The 17926-nt window shown below is 36.2% G+C and overlaps 1 protein-coding gene across 1 annotated transcript in view; it reads right to left on the bottom strand.

The window, feature by feature from the left end:
* The window catches only part of LOC577767 (aromatic-L-amino-acid decarboxylase), a 33246-nt gene extending 17195 nt beyond the window's left edge, over positions 1-16051 (bottom strand). The window contains 1 exon segment of the mRNA XM_030993218.1: positions 15726-16051. The gene's annotated coding sequence lies outside the window, so the exon portion shown is untranslated.
* Positions 16052-17926: the final 1875 nt, after the last annotated feature.

The following is a 17926-nucleotide window of genomic DNA, read 5'->3' as shown; positions in this document are numbered from 1 at the left end:
TTTATTGCATTGCCTGATGATGATTATAGTCTCGTTAAAAGATATTAAGTAGATGATGAATAATTTAGTATTATTCCGTAGTCTATTAATAGCCTGGGTTAATGTTAATTTTTATATGGTGTTCCGGCTAGGACTTACAGAGCAAGTCCTGTATCCAAGTTTCATGCCACAATGGGTGGATCTCTACCTGTAACGACTAAGGAGAGATGAAGGTGCCATTACAGCTAGAGGAACCCCTTCGTTACGGTGGACAAGTTCCAGCAACAGTAACAGCTATGGTTTCTTTATTCCCATGAACAATATTTAAATATCACATCTTGAGATTGATTGCATCACTAAAGTGGGTTATTTTATTTATATCTCCAGACGTACGATAAACCTACGACCATTTTTAGTGTCAATACTCTGTACCCATGCGTTATTTTGTGACAGCTAAGACTACAACCTCAGGGTTGGGTTCAATATATTCTTTATATCTTTATATGTATTTCTATTGTGATAAGAAGTAAAGTAATAAAGATAAGAAGAAGATGATATTCTTTGATACACTTAACAGAATTTGATTTCTTTGTTTATTGTGTTAATATTCCTGTGAGATGATTAGAGAGTTTTAACTACTAGATCACGAATTAAAGTCACCTGAGTTTACCCAGTTGTGACACTATTTAGGTGATACGTAACGAAGTCTACGTATCACCTATTGATTTCGTTAAGATTTTTATTATTATTATTAGGTGATACGTACGAAGTCTACGTATCACCTATTGATTTCGTCAAGATTTTTATTATTATTAGGTGATACGTAAGAAGTCTATGTATCACCTATTGATTTCGTCAAGATTTTTCTTCTTATTATTATTATTCTTCCGCGAATTTGTTCGCAGGATATCTCAAGACTGAATAAAGCCATTGTCATGAAACTTTCAATGATGATAGATCTTAGTCTAACTTAGAACTGCGTGAATTTCAAAGACTCAGAATTATCGTGACGTCATCCAGGCGCCATTTTGTGAAAATCAACTTATGATCATATCTTCATAACGGAAAGAAATTGTTCATTCATATTTATCATGATTAAGATCAATATCCGTCCGGTCAATTTCAGGTCAAAAAACGTGCGCAAATGCGCGCGTACACGTTCGTCCGCGCGTTTAGGTGCGCGTAAAAATTTAAAATGCTCTAAATCATCCCAAATTTTTGTTGCATACGTTTCAAGCCATATGGAGCATTTGACAAAAAATCACTCAAACGCGCATGCGCGCGCGCTTTTTGCGCGTTCTGGCATTTTGCAACATATAATCGCCAAAATTTTTCTGTCATCATGTTTGACACATTTTTCCAAACATTTTGACACCATGTTAATCTCTTTATCACTACTAATAACGGAATGAGCCTCCGTTCAAGATAAATATCCGTGCGCGCTAGCTCTTGTATTACATAGCATATATGGGCAAAAACATGCCTATAAAAATATATTTAGATAGAGTATGAATCGGAGATATGATTTCATTTCTCATTTGGCCATTAAATGCATCTTGAAGTCATCATAATCGCCTTGGAAGTCAAAATACAAAATTGCTTATTATTACGTCATTATATTTACGGACAATTTAGTGTATTTCTCATAATATTGACTGATTTTCTTCCAAATTGCGGTATCTTGTAGCTAAGGCAATTGCCTACAAGATAAATACACATTGCTTTTTATTTCATTGATGTCATCATAGTACAAAATTCAATTAAAGGCCACATGTCAGAATTTTTTCAATTTGCGTGTTATGCCTATGTAAGGTGAATTTCGTTCACATCATGAATCTACATGACATTGATCTTTGAGCACTATCTAGCTCATTTGTGCTTTATGTTCTCCCAAATTTTGATACGGTGTAGCTAAGAAAATTATCTACAAGAATGACGTACATTATTTATCATTTTGATGACATCATCATAGTGAAAAATTCAATTAAAGGCGACATGTCAGAATTTTCTTAGTTGGCGTGTTAGGCGACTTTTTCTGAAATCCTGATTCTACAAATCTCTATCAAATACCTGAAGGGGGCGCTATACCACTCTTAACCATGGTCACCAGTGAATTTCAGTATAAACTGTTACATAACATCATATTTTGTAATGATAAACTGTATCTTTTTGGATTAACACAGTCAAATGTTTGTTCCTTTTTGTAGAAAAGAGGTAGAAACCTATCGTCCTATCTTCTTTGAATGTTCTGAAGGGTCCAGAATATGGAATGAGGTGGAAAACAATTTAAAGATGTTTCATTTTCTTAATATGCAATGGATTGATGTGTTACTTAGTTTCATGATCTGCCCCTCTCCCTTTTTTGGGTCTGTCTCTGCATCTATCTATATCACTCTCTCTACTCTTTCACCCTCTCCCCCCTCTCTCTCTCTCTACTCTTTCACCCTCCGCCTCTCTCTCTCTCTTGCCTTGCCTCCCTCTTATTCTATTGCTCTGTCTCCCTCTGCCCTACACAGTTGAAACTTGACTTATGAATAGACCATAAATGGGAGAAGTATTTTTTAACGAAAGATGAAATCGTGAAAATGCGTTCTTTTTTATGCTACACATGAGCATAATTACGTATCACCTTATTTGTCAAGGTGACGAATTAAAGTCTAGTGTGTATGTGTATTTGTGCTGGTAGACAGAAAATGTTTCGTTACCCGGAATTGGTAAAGTTGAGGGCAGCCAAAGGGAATCCGATACTTCCGATACTTCAGGGGGAGTGTTAGAGAACACACCTAATTCGTCAAGGTGACGAATTAAAGTCTAGTGTGTATGTGTATTTGTGCTGGTAGACAGAAAATGTTTCGTTACCCGGATTTGGTAAAGTTGAGGGCAGCCAAAGGGAATCCGATACTTCCTATGGCACGCCACAGCCGTCATAATTGGTCGAGTTTACAAAAAAGCAGTCGACTTTACAAAAAAGCAATCGAGTTTACAAAAAAGCAATCGAGTTAACAAAAAAGGCAATCGAGTTTACAAAAAAGCAAACGAGTTTACAAAAAAGCAGTCGAGTTTACAAAAAAGCAGTCGAGAAAAAAAAAAGCAGTCGAGAAAAAAAAAAAAGGAGTCGAGAAAAAAAAAAAGCAGTCGAGAAAAAAAAAAAGCAGTCGAGAAAAAAAAAAAGCAGTCGAGAAAAAAAAAAAAGCAGTCGAGAAAAAAAAAAAAGCAGTCGAGAAAAAAAAAAAAGCAGTCGAGAAAAAAAAAAAAGCAGTCGAGAAAAAAAAAAAAAGCAGTCGAGAAAAAAAAAAAAGCAGTCGAGAAAAAAAAAAAAAAAAGCAGTCGAGAAAAAAAAAAAAGCAGTCGAGAATAAAAAATTAAAAAAAAGCCGTCGAGAATACGTGCCTTCAAGGTTGTTTCATCGCAAAGCATGCCGGGACTGTCCCGTTGCAAACAACGGGATTCTTATCGAAGCAACATCTTAATCTTGTACAAAATCCGCTATTCTGCAGTGATTTTCTTTCACTCCAGTATCATTTGTACGGTAAGAAACCAAAGTTTGTGTTTATCCATTTTTATGACGAATAAAGCTGATAATACGAGGTAACGAGAGTGGGCCGGGGTCCAACTTTAGTAAATGTAGGCCTAGATCTAGTCCCGTATGTTTAAATGTGTGTGCATTTTAAGAAGACTGATTGCCTTGTGTTTTAGGTAGAAGTTAACCAAATTTACAGTAAAATGAGACTTATGTCACAGGAAATATGAATAGGTCTAGATCCTATAAACTATACATAATTGATATTGGAATAGGATCTAGGGTCTACTAGAATGGCCGACATGACAGTTAGATAGTGATGGTTTTTTTTTTTTTTTTTTTTTAGTTTTAAGGGCGTCTGTCATTCAATTATGAATATTTACGCTGTGGTGATGGCAAATGAATTAGTCTAGGCCCTAAATGTAAAAAAAAGTAAAAAAGAGGCCATGAAAACGATAGATTTGTCGATCTGGATCTGGATATAATAGTCTGATATCGATGACCTCAACTAGCATCATGGGTCTACATGAACTTGTGTTAAAGAAGTGATAAGGATTCTTTTGTTACAATTATTCTTGTGGTCACAAACTTAAATGTGATTGCCTTTCTCCTTTTATTTATCAGTTGCAGCATCATCGAACATGATGACTAATGAATCAGAAGATGACGTAGATGTTACTAGAGAGCTCATTTCACAATGGACAACAGAAGTGCTACGTGACTTTCTACAAGGAGGAGACTCAAGCTTGTAAACCGAGGAGTCATTATTTTATGGGTGTTCTCTGCCGGCTGCCTTGACGCTGGGGGTAGCTTTTCAGCCATCCGAGGTTAAGACTGAGAGGAACTGGACAATGGATGGATAGGGGAGGACGGGGGGGGGGGGTAGGAATGCAGAACTGGCCTACTATGTATGTACATACTGGATAAGGACCCTCCATCACTAGAGTGAAAAATAATGAGAGACTTCAAAGAGGGGAAGGCATATAGTTATTTTGCCTTGTGAAAAAAATTAGATTTAGCCCCTAAAAAAGCGTTCCTTCGGGTATCCAATGATGACAGGTGAAACCTCACAATTGTAGAATTATTATCTGTAATGTGATTTCCAAACCATGTAACAGTGTATGTTGTAAAGGTATTGTAAAAGGCATTGTTTAACACCAGCCCCCCCCCCCCCCCCACTCCGAGAACAGACGGACCCCATGCGTGTTACCAAAATGTCCGGTAAAGGGGTACTTTTCGTGTGACAAAGTCCGGCCCGAGAATTGTACAAAAAGGGGTGTATTAACTTTTCACCCGGAGATTTCTTTAAAAAGGGGGTATTTTTTCTTTTTTTCTCTTATCTCTTTGGACTCCTGAGAAATTATTCTGAATTTAGGGGGGTACATTGAGCATTTTTCATGATTTAGGGGAGTCTCCAAGGCAGGAAAAGCCCGCGAAAGGGGAGTTCGGAAATGTTGGCAGTCCTCAGATAGGGGGTGCTTCAAAAAGAGGGAACAAGCATATGCGTACCCTAAATAACACTGAGTGGGGGGGGGGGGGGGCCGGGGTTTAACAATGTTTAGTTCGAGATTGACGTATGGCCCTACGCGCTACCAGTGTCTGCGATATGGTGTATTAATACCGAAGCCCTAACAAAATCGCGCTTCAAAATGATCAAGAAGTGCCTCAAAAAAGTAAAAATCTTTGATTGACCTCTTTTACCATACTCGTTTTCCCCAATAGACTTGTAGTGTTATGAAAAGCGTTTGACAAATACAAAATTTGGTTTCGATTTCCAATCGTAAATATCTTGATAATCAGACAGGCGATCGGATTGTAAAAGTCATTGAGTTCTTGACTGACCTAAAATTATCATTGCAGCATGATCTTTTTCTTTGCAAAACTCCAGAGAATCCAAAACTCTGCTGCCAGGCTCTGTTCACTTTGATGTACATGTACGGTATATGTATTGTAATTTGTAGGTTTATTCACACTTTTTTGTTTTGTTTAATAAGTAATTGTTTATCAGTCTATTTTTGTTTGTTATAGCGCTTAGAGATTTTGGTGGTAAGCGCTTTAAAAGTAGCGTTTTTTTATATTTTTTTTTTTATTTTGTTACGAGCCAGAGATTTTGGGAACACGCATGCGGTACCTCCGTTCCCTGTTGATATTGATCTCATGGTTATATTTATTTTATAAATAAAATCAAACAACACAGTGAGGGTTGTAGATGACTACTAAGCAATCATTACTGTATGTAGGACGCTGAGTTGAAGTTATTCATGATTTATTCAAGAGAGGAAGGTCAGACAGACCTGATGTTTAGAATATTTAACAAGAGAAAATTCATAGAAACAGAGAGAGGCATTGAGAGAGATGTCGACGCTTAATGAAAGAGAAAGAGTGATAATAAGGAGAGAGAGAGAGAGAGGGGGAGAGAAAGAGAGAGAGATGGAGAGGGGTGGGAGAGATAGACAGGGAGAGCAAGAATTAGGTGTGAAGAGGAAGATCAAGAGAATGAGAGATTCAATTTTACAAATGTACATGTTTCCATGTACCTTTTCTTAATTTATATTATAATGTGAACGATATAGTGATGGTCTTTGCTTAATTTTAGTTTACATTCTTTCCTCTAGCCTTGTTTTCTAATTTATTATTTTAATTTAGTAAATGTTGTATAAATATAATTTTGATTTCTATCTCTTCCCCTATGTCATAGCCTTGTTCTTGCTCTCCCTTCCTTATGTTAGTCTATCTCTCTTTCTCTCTCTCTGTAATGATAACCCCTCTATCAATCTTTTCTTCATCAACTCTTGATATATTCCTCCTCTTCTCCTTCTCGTTCATCATCACGATCATCATCATCATCTCAAAACTGTATTAATCAATCTACATATATAAGACTCCTGAGATTGATCAATACAGTTCTTATAATATAAGACCATTATGTACAAACAATAAACCATATGGTCACAATCATTTAATAAACAGTGGTAAGAACAATTATTCCAACATGATGGGCAACAACGTAATCTCTATTTTCTCCTCCTCGTTAAAATATTGGCTTCTTTTTCATTCTTTACTCGTGTTACTTCTCTATCTCTCTGACTACAGTGTATACTCACAAGAAAGTAGAATCAACGGTTTGACATGAACCAGTCTAGAAAATGAACTAAATTTATTCAAGTATCAAATACATTTTGAATTTCAGACAGCTTTCTCCCAGGAGATGAAACAAATGTCTCCCTAACAAGAAACTGGCAAAATAACTAAATGCCTTCCCCTATTATTTTGTAGTCTCTCATTATTCTTCCCTCTAGTGATGGAGGGTCCTTATCCAGTAGCACACAAATGTCTCTATACATAGTAGACGGCCATCTCTGCATGCCTTTCTTCCCCCCCCCCCCCCCCCCATCCATCATCCAGTTCCTCTCTACCTCTCTACCTCGGATGGCTGAACAGTACCCCCAGCGTCAGGGCAGAGAACACCCATAAAATAATGACTCCTCAATTTCCAAGCTTGAGTCCCCTCCTTGTAGAAAGTCACGTATCACTTCTGTTGTCCATTGTGAAATGAGCTCTCTCGTAGCATCTACGTCACCTTCTGATTCATCGGCCATAGTGTTTGATGATGCTGCAACTGATAAATAAAAGGAAAAAGACAATCAAATTTAAGTTTGTAACCTCAAGAAAAACAAAAGAACCCTTATCGCACTAGATCATGGGGAAACATTTTTGTGCTAAAGGGTGACCCCAAAAAGGTGACCTTACCATCAGCTGAACGAAATATCGATCTGCCAAATGTTCATATTTTCGGGAAAAAATAGGTGCTCTAACCGACCCCCCCCCCCCCTCTCATTCACCGGCTGGCTGAGTCGATGTGAAATTTTAGGCACGATTTTCAAATGTTAACCCCCCCCCCCCTCGAAAAAATCCTTCATACGCCCCCGTCATGTAGATCCTCAAGTAGAGCTCATCAATACATAGACTATTATATTCAGATCAAGATCGACAAATCTATCGTTTTCATGGTCTCTTTTACTTTTTAACATTTATTAATTGCCATCACTATCTAACTGTCGGCCATTCTAGTAGATCCTATTCCAATATCAATTATGTATAGTTTATAGGATCTAGACCTATTCATATTTCCTGAGACATAAGTCTCATTTTACTGTAAATTTGGTTTACTTCTACCTAAAACACAAGGCAATCAGTCTACTTAAAATACACACAAATTTAAACATACGGGACTAGATCTAGGCCTACATTTACTAAAGTTGGACCCCGGCCCACTCTCATTACGTCGTATTATCAGCTTTATTCGTCATAAAAATGAATAAACACAAACTTTGGCTTCTTACCGTACAAATGATACTGGAGTGAAAGAAAATCACTGCAGAATAGCGGATTATGTACAAGATTAAGATGTTGCTTCGATAAGAATCCCGTTGTTTGCAACAGGACAGTCCCGGCATGCTTTGCGATGAAACAACCGTGAAGGCACGTATTCTCGACGGCTTTTTTTTATTTTTTATTCTCGACTGCTTTTTTTTTCTCGACTGCTTTTTTTTTTTTTCTCGACTGCTTTTTTTTTTTTCTCGACTGCTTTTTTTTTTTTTCTCGACTGCTTTTTTTTTTTTTCTCGACTGCTTTTTTTTTTTTTTTCTCGACTGCTTTTTTTTTTCTCTCGACTGCTTTTTTTTTTTCTCGACTGCTTTTTTTTTTTCTCGACTGCTTTTTTGGAAACTCGATTGCTTTTTTGTAAACTCGACTGCTTTTTTGTAAACTCGTTTGCTTTTTTTATAAACTCGATTGCTTTTTTTGTTAACTCGATTGCTTTTTTGTAAACTCGATTGCTTTTTTGTAAAGTCGACTGCTTTTTTGTAAACTCGACCAATTATGACGGCTGTGGCGTGCCATAACTTCCGATACTTCAGGGGGAGTGTTAGAGATACGTACGAAGTCTACGTATCACCTCTTGATTTCGTCAAGATTTTTATTTATTTATTATTTATTAGGTGATACGTACGAAGTCTACGTATCACCTATTGATTTCGTCAAGATTTTTTTTCTATTTTTTTAAAATTTATTATTCTTCCTCAAATTTGTTCGCAGGATATCTCAAGACTGAATAAAGCCATTAATCATCAAACTTGCCTTGATGATAGATCTTGGTCTAACTTAGAACTGCGTGACTTTTTAGTGTCATCCAGGCGCCATTTTGTGAAAATCAACTTATGACCATATCTTCATAACGGAAACGTATTTCTCATTCATAATTATCAAGATTAAGATCAATATCCGTCCGGTCAATTTCAGGTCAATAAACGTGCGCAAATTTGGGCGTGCGCGTTCGTCTTCGCGTTTATGCGCGCGCAAAATTTTAAAATGTTCTAAATCATACCAAAAAAAAATTGCATACGTTTCAGGCCATATGGAGCATTTGATAAAAAATCACGCACACGCAGATGCGCGCGCGTTTTCGCAACATAGAATTGCCGATTTTTTTTGTCATCATATTTGGTACATTTTTCCAAGCATTTTGATAACTTGTTCACCTTTTAATAACGCAATGAGCGTCCGTCAAAGTTGACAGCACGCGCAGACCTGCATTATCTTTATCCACAATACATGGGCAAAAACATGCCTATACAAAATTCATTCTAACTCTTCAGAATAGATAGGAATAGATCAGTAAACGTGCGCAAATGAGCGCGTGCGCGTTCGTCCGCGCGTTTACGCGCGCCTAAAAAAATTAAAATGCTCTAAATCATCCCAAATTTTTTTTTGCATACGTTTCAGACCATATGGAGCATTTGACAAAAAAATTGCGCTCACGCGCATGCGCGCGCGTTTTTTGTGCGTACTAGCATTTTGCAGCATAGAATCGCCGTACTTTCTCTATCATCATATTTGGCACATTTTTCCAAGCATTTTGATAACTTGTTCATCTTTTAATAACGCAATGAGCGTCCGTCAAAGTTGACGGTGCGCGCGGACCTGCGTTATCTTTATCCACAATACATGAGCAAAAACATGAATATACAAAATTCTTTGTAACTCTTCAGAATAGATAAGAACTCCCAATATTTTTTCATATTTAGATAGATTATGAGTCGGAAATATGATTTCATGTCTCAATTGACCCATAATTAACTCATGACGTCATCATAATGGCCTCCAAACTAAAAATTTCAATTTGCATATTATGACGTCAGCATATTTTTGGAAAATTGATTGTATCTTTGTAAAAATTGATTGATTTTCTTTCAAATTTTGAAATGTTTTAGCTGAGATAATTCTCTACAAATATAATGTTCTCAATTTTTCATTTTGACAAAGGCATCATGGCGTATTTTGCGATTAAAGGAGGCATGTCAATTTTTCACATTTTGCGTGTATTCTCTATGGGACATGACTTTTTCTCATAACTGGAATCGACACTCCTGTCTTTCGCGAGCAAAATCTCCGTTGTTTTAGCTTCGTTTTCGCTGAGCTTCGAATATGTTTTAGCTGAGACAATAAGCTATCACAAATGTGCCTTTTATTTTTCGATCAGATGCCGGGATTATGCTCATATTTCACTTGAAAAGTAGGATTTGAGAATTCAATTTTCCGTTTACGTGTAATCGCTATGGGAAATTTTTGGGTATATCGGTAACGCACTTGACTTCCATCCTCGAGATCCATGGTTCGACGTTTCCATATAAAATACAAGAACCTTTTCCATATCTTTAAACTATCATTGATATATGATAATTAAACAGTTAGTAAAATAAACCTACCAAACTACATAATACAATGAAATACCTCACTGAAAGTAGGGGAGTTTGATGTGGTGCACAATTGCACCCCTCTGTTAATAATCGAATAGTCCATGGTGTGTCATGAATATTCATGTTTTTGCTTACCTCGGAAAAATGCTTGCATATACTAAATGGAACAATTACGGTGGGGGTTGGCTGAAGTGGACATAATGAACCAAGCAGAACTGATCTATGATAACTCATGCTTCTTATATTTCGTGTGCTTGACCAATAATCTTACAATCGCGTGGTAAATTGCGTCCAAAGTTTTTTTACTTGCGTTATATATGCAATGGCGAGCTTGCGACCTATTTTGATTAAATTACGGTGGGTGAACTTTCAAAAGTCAATGGGACATGAGGGTTCCAATGAAAGAGCTAGTCAACGAACGTCGGGGTGGATGTGCTTTTCGTTTAAACAAAAATGAATTCTTAACGATTTTTTTGTTTGTGGTATAAGTCCATAACATGTTTATAGGCTGGTGGATTCTGACGATAGGAGACGTTCTCAAATGAGACCAAACGGAGCTATATGCGCCTGTCATAGCCTACAATATTGCTCAAATATTTGGAATATTGGCATAATGAGGAATGAATGAATGGTCTGGGGTGATACCAGAATAATTATGGATTTCTTCAGGAAAATATGAAAAACATTTTTCTTTTTTATCTGTCGGCTTGATATCTGTGATATGCATAAACAAAGTTATATTTTCCTTCTGCATCGTTATACGTTTTCAAAATGTCTGATAATCAAATAAGTAAAATGATAAACGATGCGCTGGCAATTCTAAATAGTATTGATTCAGTCTCCTCGTTTTCAGTAATTAAATCTTTGGTCATTTGCCAAGCTATTATGTGGCCAAGGTAACATGAATTTGATCACGTAAGACTACAATGACTGCAAAGTCTTGATCAAGCTATTGGGTTCGTTCAGGCCTAAACTGTTGCAATGAATATTATGATATAATTACATATACTGATATGATAGGCAATTGTGTGTATGTAAGAGGATCACACGGCACTACCATTCCAGTAACAGGGCATTCATCTCAATCTGCCTCTCCCATTCCAGGAGAGGTAAATAATTACCCGACGGGAAAAAAATTCTTGATTTATTTATTCAGTTTTTTTTTTTTTTTAATAGGGTAGTCTTTTCAGTGCCAGAGGCCTGCTTTACAAAAGAGCCCTGTATATACAAAGGTTTAGAAAAAAAAGAATACACTAGAAGAAAAATTAACATAAGGCCTGAAATATTAAACATTAAAGAAATTATTGATACAAAACAAAATACATATACAAATACACATGCCATAAATAACAGACATAAAATTAAAAGGGTAAAAGGTAAGAAATAAAACTACTACAGACTACACAACTACAAACAAACAAAACTAACTGTAATAAGTCATGATATAACATTAGGTACCAGTGCATGCATTAAAGTGGAGGGAGTGATTTAATTTGTTTTTTGAACATTTGGAGTGAACTTGCCGTGCGAATATGAGTCAGTAGATTGTTATAGATGCTTGGAGCGATGAAAGAAAAAGATCGTTTTTTTAATTCAGTCTTGGGTTTCGGGATAAATAAGGGATTTAAGGTAGAATGACGAGTAACATAGTAAACTGGACGTTTACAAGCAAACGGTTCTAAATAATAAGGGGCTAGATTATTGAGTATTTTGTAGACGAAAATGCAGTAGTGGTAGTTGATTGTATGTTCAACACTTTGCCATTGACGAGTGCTTAAAAGGATGTCTTTTAGGGTTAGATAGTCTGCATTAAGGACTAATCTTGCATATCTGTTCTGCGTCCTCTGTAATTTGAGTAAATCTTTCTTTTTGCAGTAGCCCCAAACAACTGAACAGTAATCTATATGTGAAAGAATGAGGGAGTAATAAAGATGTTTCAGTAGGCTTTGGTTCAAATAACTCTTAATCCTTCTAGTGCATGCAATAGCCCGATTAATCTTATAAGTCACATTCAATATGTGTGGTGTCCAAATTAGACTTTGGTCAAGGGTTACGCCTAAATATTTGATCTCGGTAACATTCTCAAGATAGTCTCGTCCATGACAGATTTTCAAAATTCGGTTCTTAGTTTTATGTTTCGTTCCAAAGACCATCACTTTAGTTTTCTTTGCATTTATTTCCATATTATTTATTTCAAACCATTTACGCAGTAGAAAATTGCTTTGGACACCTTGAAATGAGACGCATTGTTGCCTATTCGTTAGGTATGAAGAGAACCAGTCTAATTCAACAGAATTAATACCATAATATGGCATTTTCAATAACAATATTTCGTGAGATATAACATCAAACGCCTTTTTGAGATCAAGGAATATCGCCCCTGTTATCAAACCACAGTCAATATTGTTTAACAAGTAATCAGTTATTTCAATTAGACAAGTTGCAGTTGAATGCTTTGGGCGAAAACCCAATTGGCGCTGAGATAGCAGTTTCTATTCTTGGAGATACTCATAAAGCTGGGCATGAACTGCCTTTTCAAGAATCTTTGACAGACAGGACAATAAAGAAATCGGCCTATAATTGCCAATGTCACTGGTTTCACTACTTTGTGGTACTGGAATAATCTTGGCTCTTTTGAAATCACTTGGGAAGCATCCTGAGCTTAGAAATTTGTTAAAGACTATTGAAAGTGGTTCAGCAATAAAAGGGGCAGCGATTTTCAATAATCTTGGATGTAAGTCGTCCAGACCAACAGCTTTGTTAACACCAAGTTCTCTTTTTACAAACTCCGAATCTATGCTTTGGAGTTTAAACGTTGATCCAACCTTTGATAATGTATTCAAGGAATTTAAACTTTGTTGGTTGAGAGGAGAATGTCGTTTTCCAACACTGACAAACAATCCATTGAACGACGTTGCAATTTCTACCTTATCTGAAGTCATATGAGTTCCTGTGTTAATATTCGGATTAACTGAATCCTTTTTCTTCGAGAGTAATTTGTTCAGGACTTTCCACGAATCTTGCAATTTGTTTGCACATTGTTGAAATTTGTTGCGAAAAAAGTCCCTTTTCAGCTTTTTATTTAAGATATTTACTTTATTTCTGAGATATTTATATTCATTCCAAAGTTCATTGATTTCCTGACCTGCTTCTGCTGATTTGTTAAGTTTGTCAAACTTTCTTTTATAAAAGTCACGACCCCTAGATAGAGCCAGGTATTCAGTTGTAATCCAGGGAGACCCATTCAGTTTCTTTCTTACTGTAACATGGGGAGCATGTTTATCAGCTAATGCCTTGAATACTTTACTGAATTTCTCCCAGCAATACTCTACGTCCTCTTCGGACGATAATAGGTCATTCCATTGTATTTTACATAGGTCTTCGAAAAAATGTTCAAGGACAAAATGCCTAAACGATCTAAATGAAAAGATTTCGGCTTAGCTTTTGGGGTATTATGTCCAAGGATCAAATAGACTAGGGAGTGGTTACTTAGTCCACTTGAAATTGTTCCAGATTGCTTTATATTGGATAGCATTGAACTAGAAACACAAATAACGTCAATTAAAGTACTGCTGAAAGGAGTTATTCTTGTTGGTTCTCGGATAAGCTGAGTTAACTGAAAGGTGGAACAAAGTTCATGCATCTTATTTGAAAGGGTATTTTTAGTCAGCATATTGGAGTTAAAGTCACCGAGGACTATAACATTATTTGTAAAAGAAAATACTTGGTCTAGGTTTGATTCTAGGCTTTTAAAAAAGGATATACATGTAGGTTTGCTATATACGACACCTACAAAAAATGGTAATCGATTTCTAGCCCTCAATTCAAACCACATTATTTCCAAATCGTCTTTTTCAAGATCACGTCTTGTAACATATCCTATATTATTTCTTATGTAACACCCAACTCCTCCACCTCGAATACCTTTATCTGTTCTTTCGAAGATGTAACCTGGAATGTCTAACATGTTCGAAGTAAAAAAAAATCGTCAATCCAGGTCTCAGACATTGTGAATAAATCAACTGAATTGTTACTTATAAAAATTTCAATTTCTTCTTTTTTATTTCGTAAACTTCTAACATTAAGATGGGATATTGACAATCCTTTATCATAAATACTATAATTTTGATCTACATTCTTAATAAGATTCGTGTAACGTTCTAAGTTTGACGCATTACCGGCGCAGGGTTCACGATCTACGTCTAACTCTTCATTAAAAAAGGGCAAGTCTTGAAGGATACAAGTTGGACAACTCCAATTTTCAAAATGTTCTTTTCTATCATTGTATTGAGATAGAGATACACGGGCACACGTAATATGGGCCCAATTTTTACAGTTTGTACAGAGAAGAGCTCTCTGATTGCATTTTACTGGTTTCTTGCAACATGCACACGCATACTTAATTGGCATGTAAATAATTCACATGGAATAGTAAACGAAACAAAAAATGAATAACGAAAATAAACGTTGCTAGCCAAAAACCACAGAGAACGAAATGAACATGCATTAAATCAAAATAAGATGAGATTTCGACAAAGAAACACAGCTTTTCAACAATTATTGCCTAGTTTCGATAAGTCTTTTTCTCTGACAATAGTCACCTTTTCGCCGTTCGGTTTCGTGACAATAATTTTGCCGTCCAGAGTTTGTAATCTTTACTTTCCAGACCTCTTTTGACTTTCCAGTAGAGTTTGTTACGATGTTGTGTCAAGCTTTCATTGATAAAGATGGAATTTGACTCACTGGATGATTACTCGTGTAGGCCTACCGTACAGATTACGGTAGCTCGACTAAGCCAGGGTAAAATTAACTACGATACTTTAGTATCCAATGCATCTGTATTTCATCATCACGATCCCTCTCATTCATACCATTATTATCATTTTCATCATCATTATCTCATCATAATTGTTATCATCATTATCATCATTAGTATAATCATCATCAGCATCATCATCATCATTATCATCATCGTCATCATCACCATCACCATCATTTTGTTCACCATCATCATATTAGTTTGAATAAAAGGATATGTAACCTTCGGAAATCAATAAAATAATTTCATATGATAACAATATGATCACACATTTGAAATACTAATTTCCAACTCATAAAGAGATAAAACTCTGAAACAATAATACAATTAAGGAGTATTATTTTTCGTTATCATCAGTTTCTAGTCTCTTTTTTTTTTCTTCTTCTTGGGTTGGGGTTGGGGGGGTAAAACTGTCTGAAATAACTACACGCAGCTCAAAAAATATCCCAATCTTCGATGACTTTCCCTCTCCTAGAATACATGTAGAACAAATAATACGTTTTTAAATAAAAGATTCAAGTTTTTGTCCTGAAAAGAGATGCTTTAGAAATACTGATAGTGATATTGGAGAAATGAAGATGGAGAAAGAGTGAGAGAGAGAAAATAATAAACACCAACAAAATAAAATCACGAAACTGAATAAAGTTACCTTATGCAATATGAGTCCGGTGATTCCAGTGTCTTCTGTCTGCCTTTATCTTGGAAACAAATAAGAAATCCGAGCCCGTGCTTCGCTGTACCCTACACCAGAATAGACAACCAACCTGTTGAACGCCAGAACATAATATGCTGCTTATTATGTATTGCCTTCTTCTTCAAGATAATCTGCCTCCTTCAATACTGAAGATTCTTGCAGATGCCGTATACTCGGCCTTCCACACGAGTGAGTAGTTTGTCCAGCCCAAAGACGTTTAAATATAATTACTAGACGGAAAGCAGCACGCGCGGAAACCATGCAGACGAATGGGATTGGGCTCCGCCTCTTTTGGATCATTTGAAGACAAAATAAGCACCCGAGGCGGCTTTTGATTGGATAAGTGCCTCATGAATATGTATTTTATCGATAGTATCGTTAAAGAAACCGGATAATATATTTGACCTCATTGCGTCACTTTAATTATGCAGATTTATGCACGACGCTACTACACTCGCACAAACTGAGAAGAGTTAGTTCATTAAGAATGGATGAGTAATTGATTGAAATATGAGTAGATTAAAGATACTTTGTCCCTTTTGCAGCCAACTTCAAATTCTGTAGAATTTTGCAGGAATTATGAATATGTCATGTATGTCCTATCTGTGAAATTTAAACCTTAGCAGTGTCCTAATATTCAAATTATGCAAGGAAACCTGTTTACTTGCTAGACTTCACTGTCAGACACTATTGAGTGAGTGACTGGCTTTTTTTTTCTTCTTTGGTAATAACATACATAAAATGAGTTGTAAAGGGTACATGAGCATTTGTCTACATCAATAACCCACTTCTTGTGATGGCCAAGATTAAACTGATTGAATATTTGCGCAACATAAAACGTATGACCATTGGGTACAATTGTCTGAAAATCAAGACTATTACTTTTGGGCTCTATAGCCCTAAAGTCGATTCGACAACTAATAGTATTTATTTTCCTACTTGAAGACATTTTCAAGCCCCACCTTTTTTAGGGAAGTTCTAAATTAGTATTATCTTTCAAATGCAGTTGGAATTTAACTTTTTCATTTTTTGGCCTGCAAATGGGACATAGTACCTTTAAGTGAATTTAGTCATCAATTTTGAAAAAGCTGCAATAGTCTTCGTGATGTACGGCAATTTCGTTACATTTGGAGACAGTTCTCAACAGATTTTTGGGGAAAAGACTAGTAAAATATTGCTCTTGAAATTGTACTTTGATTTTCATCGTCATGAAGTAGTTTGACTGCGGTTTGCCGTCATTTCACCCTAGTAATCCAGTAAGGGCCCCGGGTTTCCGGCAGGCCCACCCCGGGGAATTTCGGTGCTCATTTGCATCAAGATCAAACTTTCATATTGCTCCGTTTAGTCTCATTTCACAACGCCCCCTATCGTCAGAGCATGGTCAGGGTCAGCAGCCTAACATGTTAGCCAATGGACGTTTTTTTTTTTTAAATCGTTAAAAATTCATTTTTTTGTTTAAACGAAAAGCACATCCACCCCAAAGTACGTTATCACTAGCTCTTTCATTGGAGCCATCATGTCTCATTGACTTTTGAAAGTTCACCCACCGTAATTTTTCAAAATAGGTTGCAAGCTCGTCATTGCCTATAATAGACATGTGAAACAAGTCTAACTTTTGACTTAGTTTGCCAAGCGATTTGAAGATTATAGGTCGAGCACACGAAACATAAAAAGCATGAATTATCATAGATCACTTCTGCCTATTTCAGTATGTCCATTTCATCCAACCCCCCACCGTAATTTTTCAATTTAGTAAAAGCAAACATTTAGCCGAGGTAAGCAAAAACATGAATATTCATGAACGGTCAGACAATACAGCCTTTTAGTATGTAACGTATAATGAATGGGAATGGGCGATGATCCGAACAGGAGGTAGAGGTCAGTGGTCGGTGCTGGCAATGTTCACGCGAGCGAAAATGAAACAATCGGAGCAATATGCTAATCAAGTTTTATTTCAAATTTGATCGTCATCATGAATCTAATTCACCAATCACCGATTTAATTTAAATCTAGATTTAACGTTACACCTTAAAATAATCTACGAAGCATGATTTGTTTTGATAATCCAAGTGGATTAATTCTTGTTAAAATCCTTAGTAGGCCTAGATGTGGACTCTAATTACTGTAGTAGGAATTGCCCCCACCCCCATACAAGC

Source organism: Strongylocentrotus purpuratus, unplaced genomic scaffold (assembly GCF_000002235.5).
Source record: "Strongylocentrotus purpuratus isolate Spur 01 unplaced genomic scaffold, Spur_5.0 spur5_scaffold_20, whole genome shotgun sequence".
Taxonomy (NCBI): Eukaryota; Metazoa; Echinodermata; class Echinoidea; order Camarodonta; family Strongylocentrotidae; genus Strongylocentrotus; species Strongylocentrotus purpuratus.
Note: the sequence above shows the minus strand (reverse complement) of the source record. Positions and strands in the feature narration are given on the sequence as shown.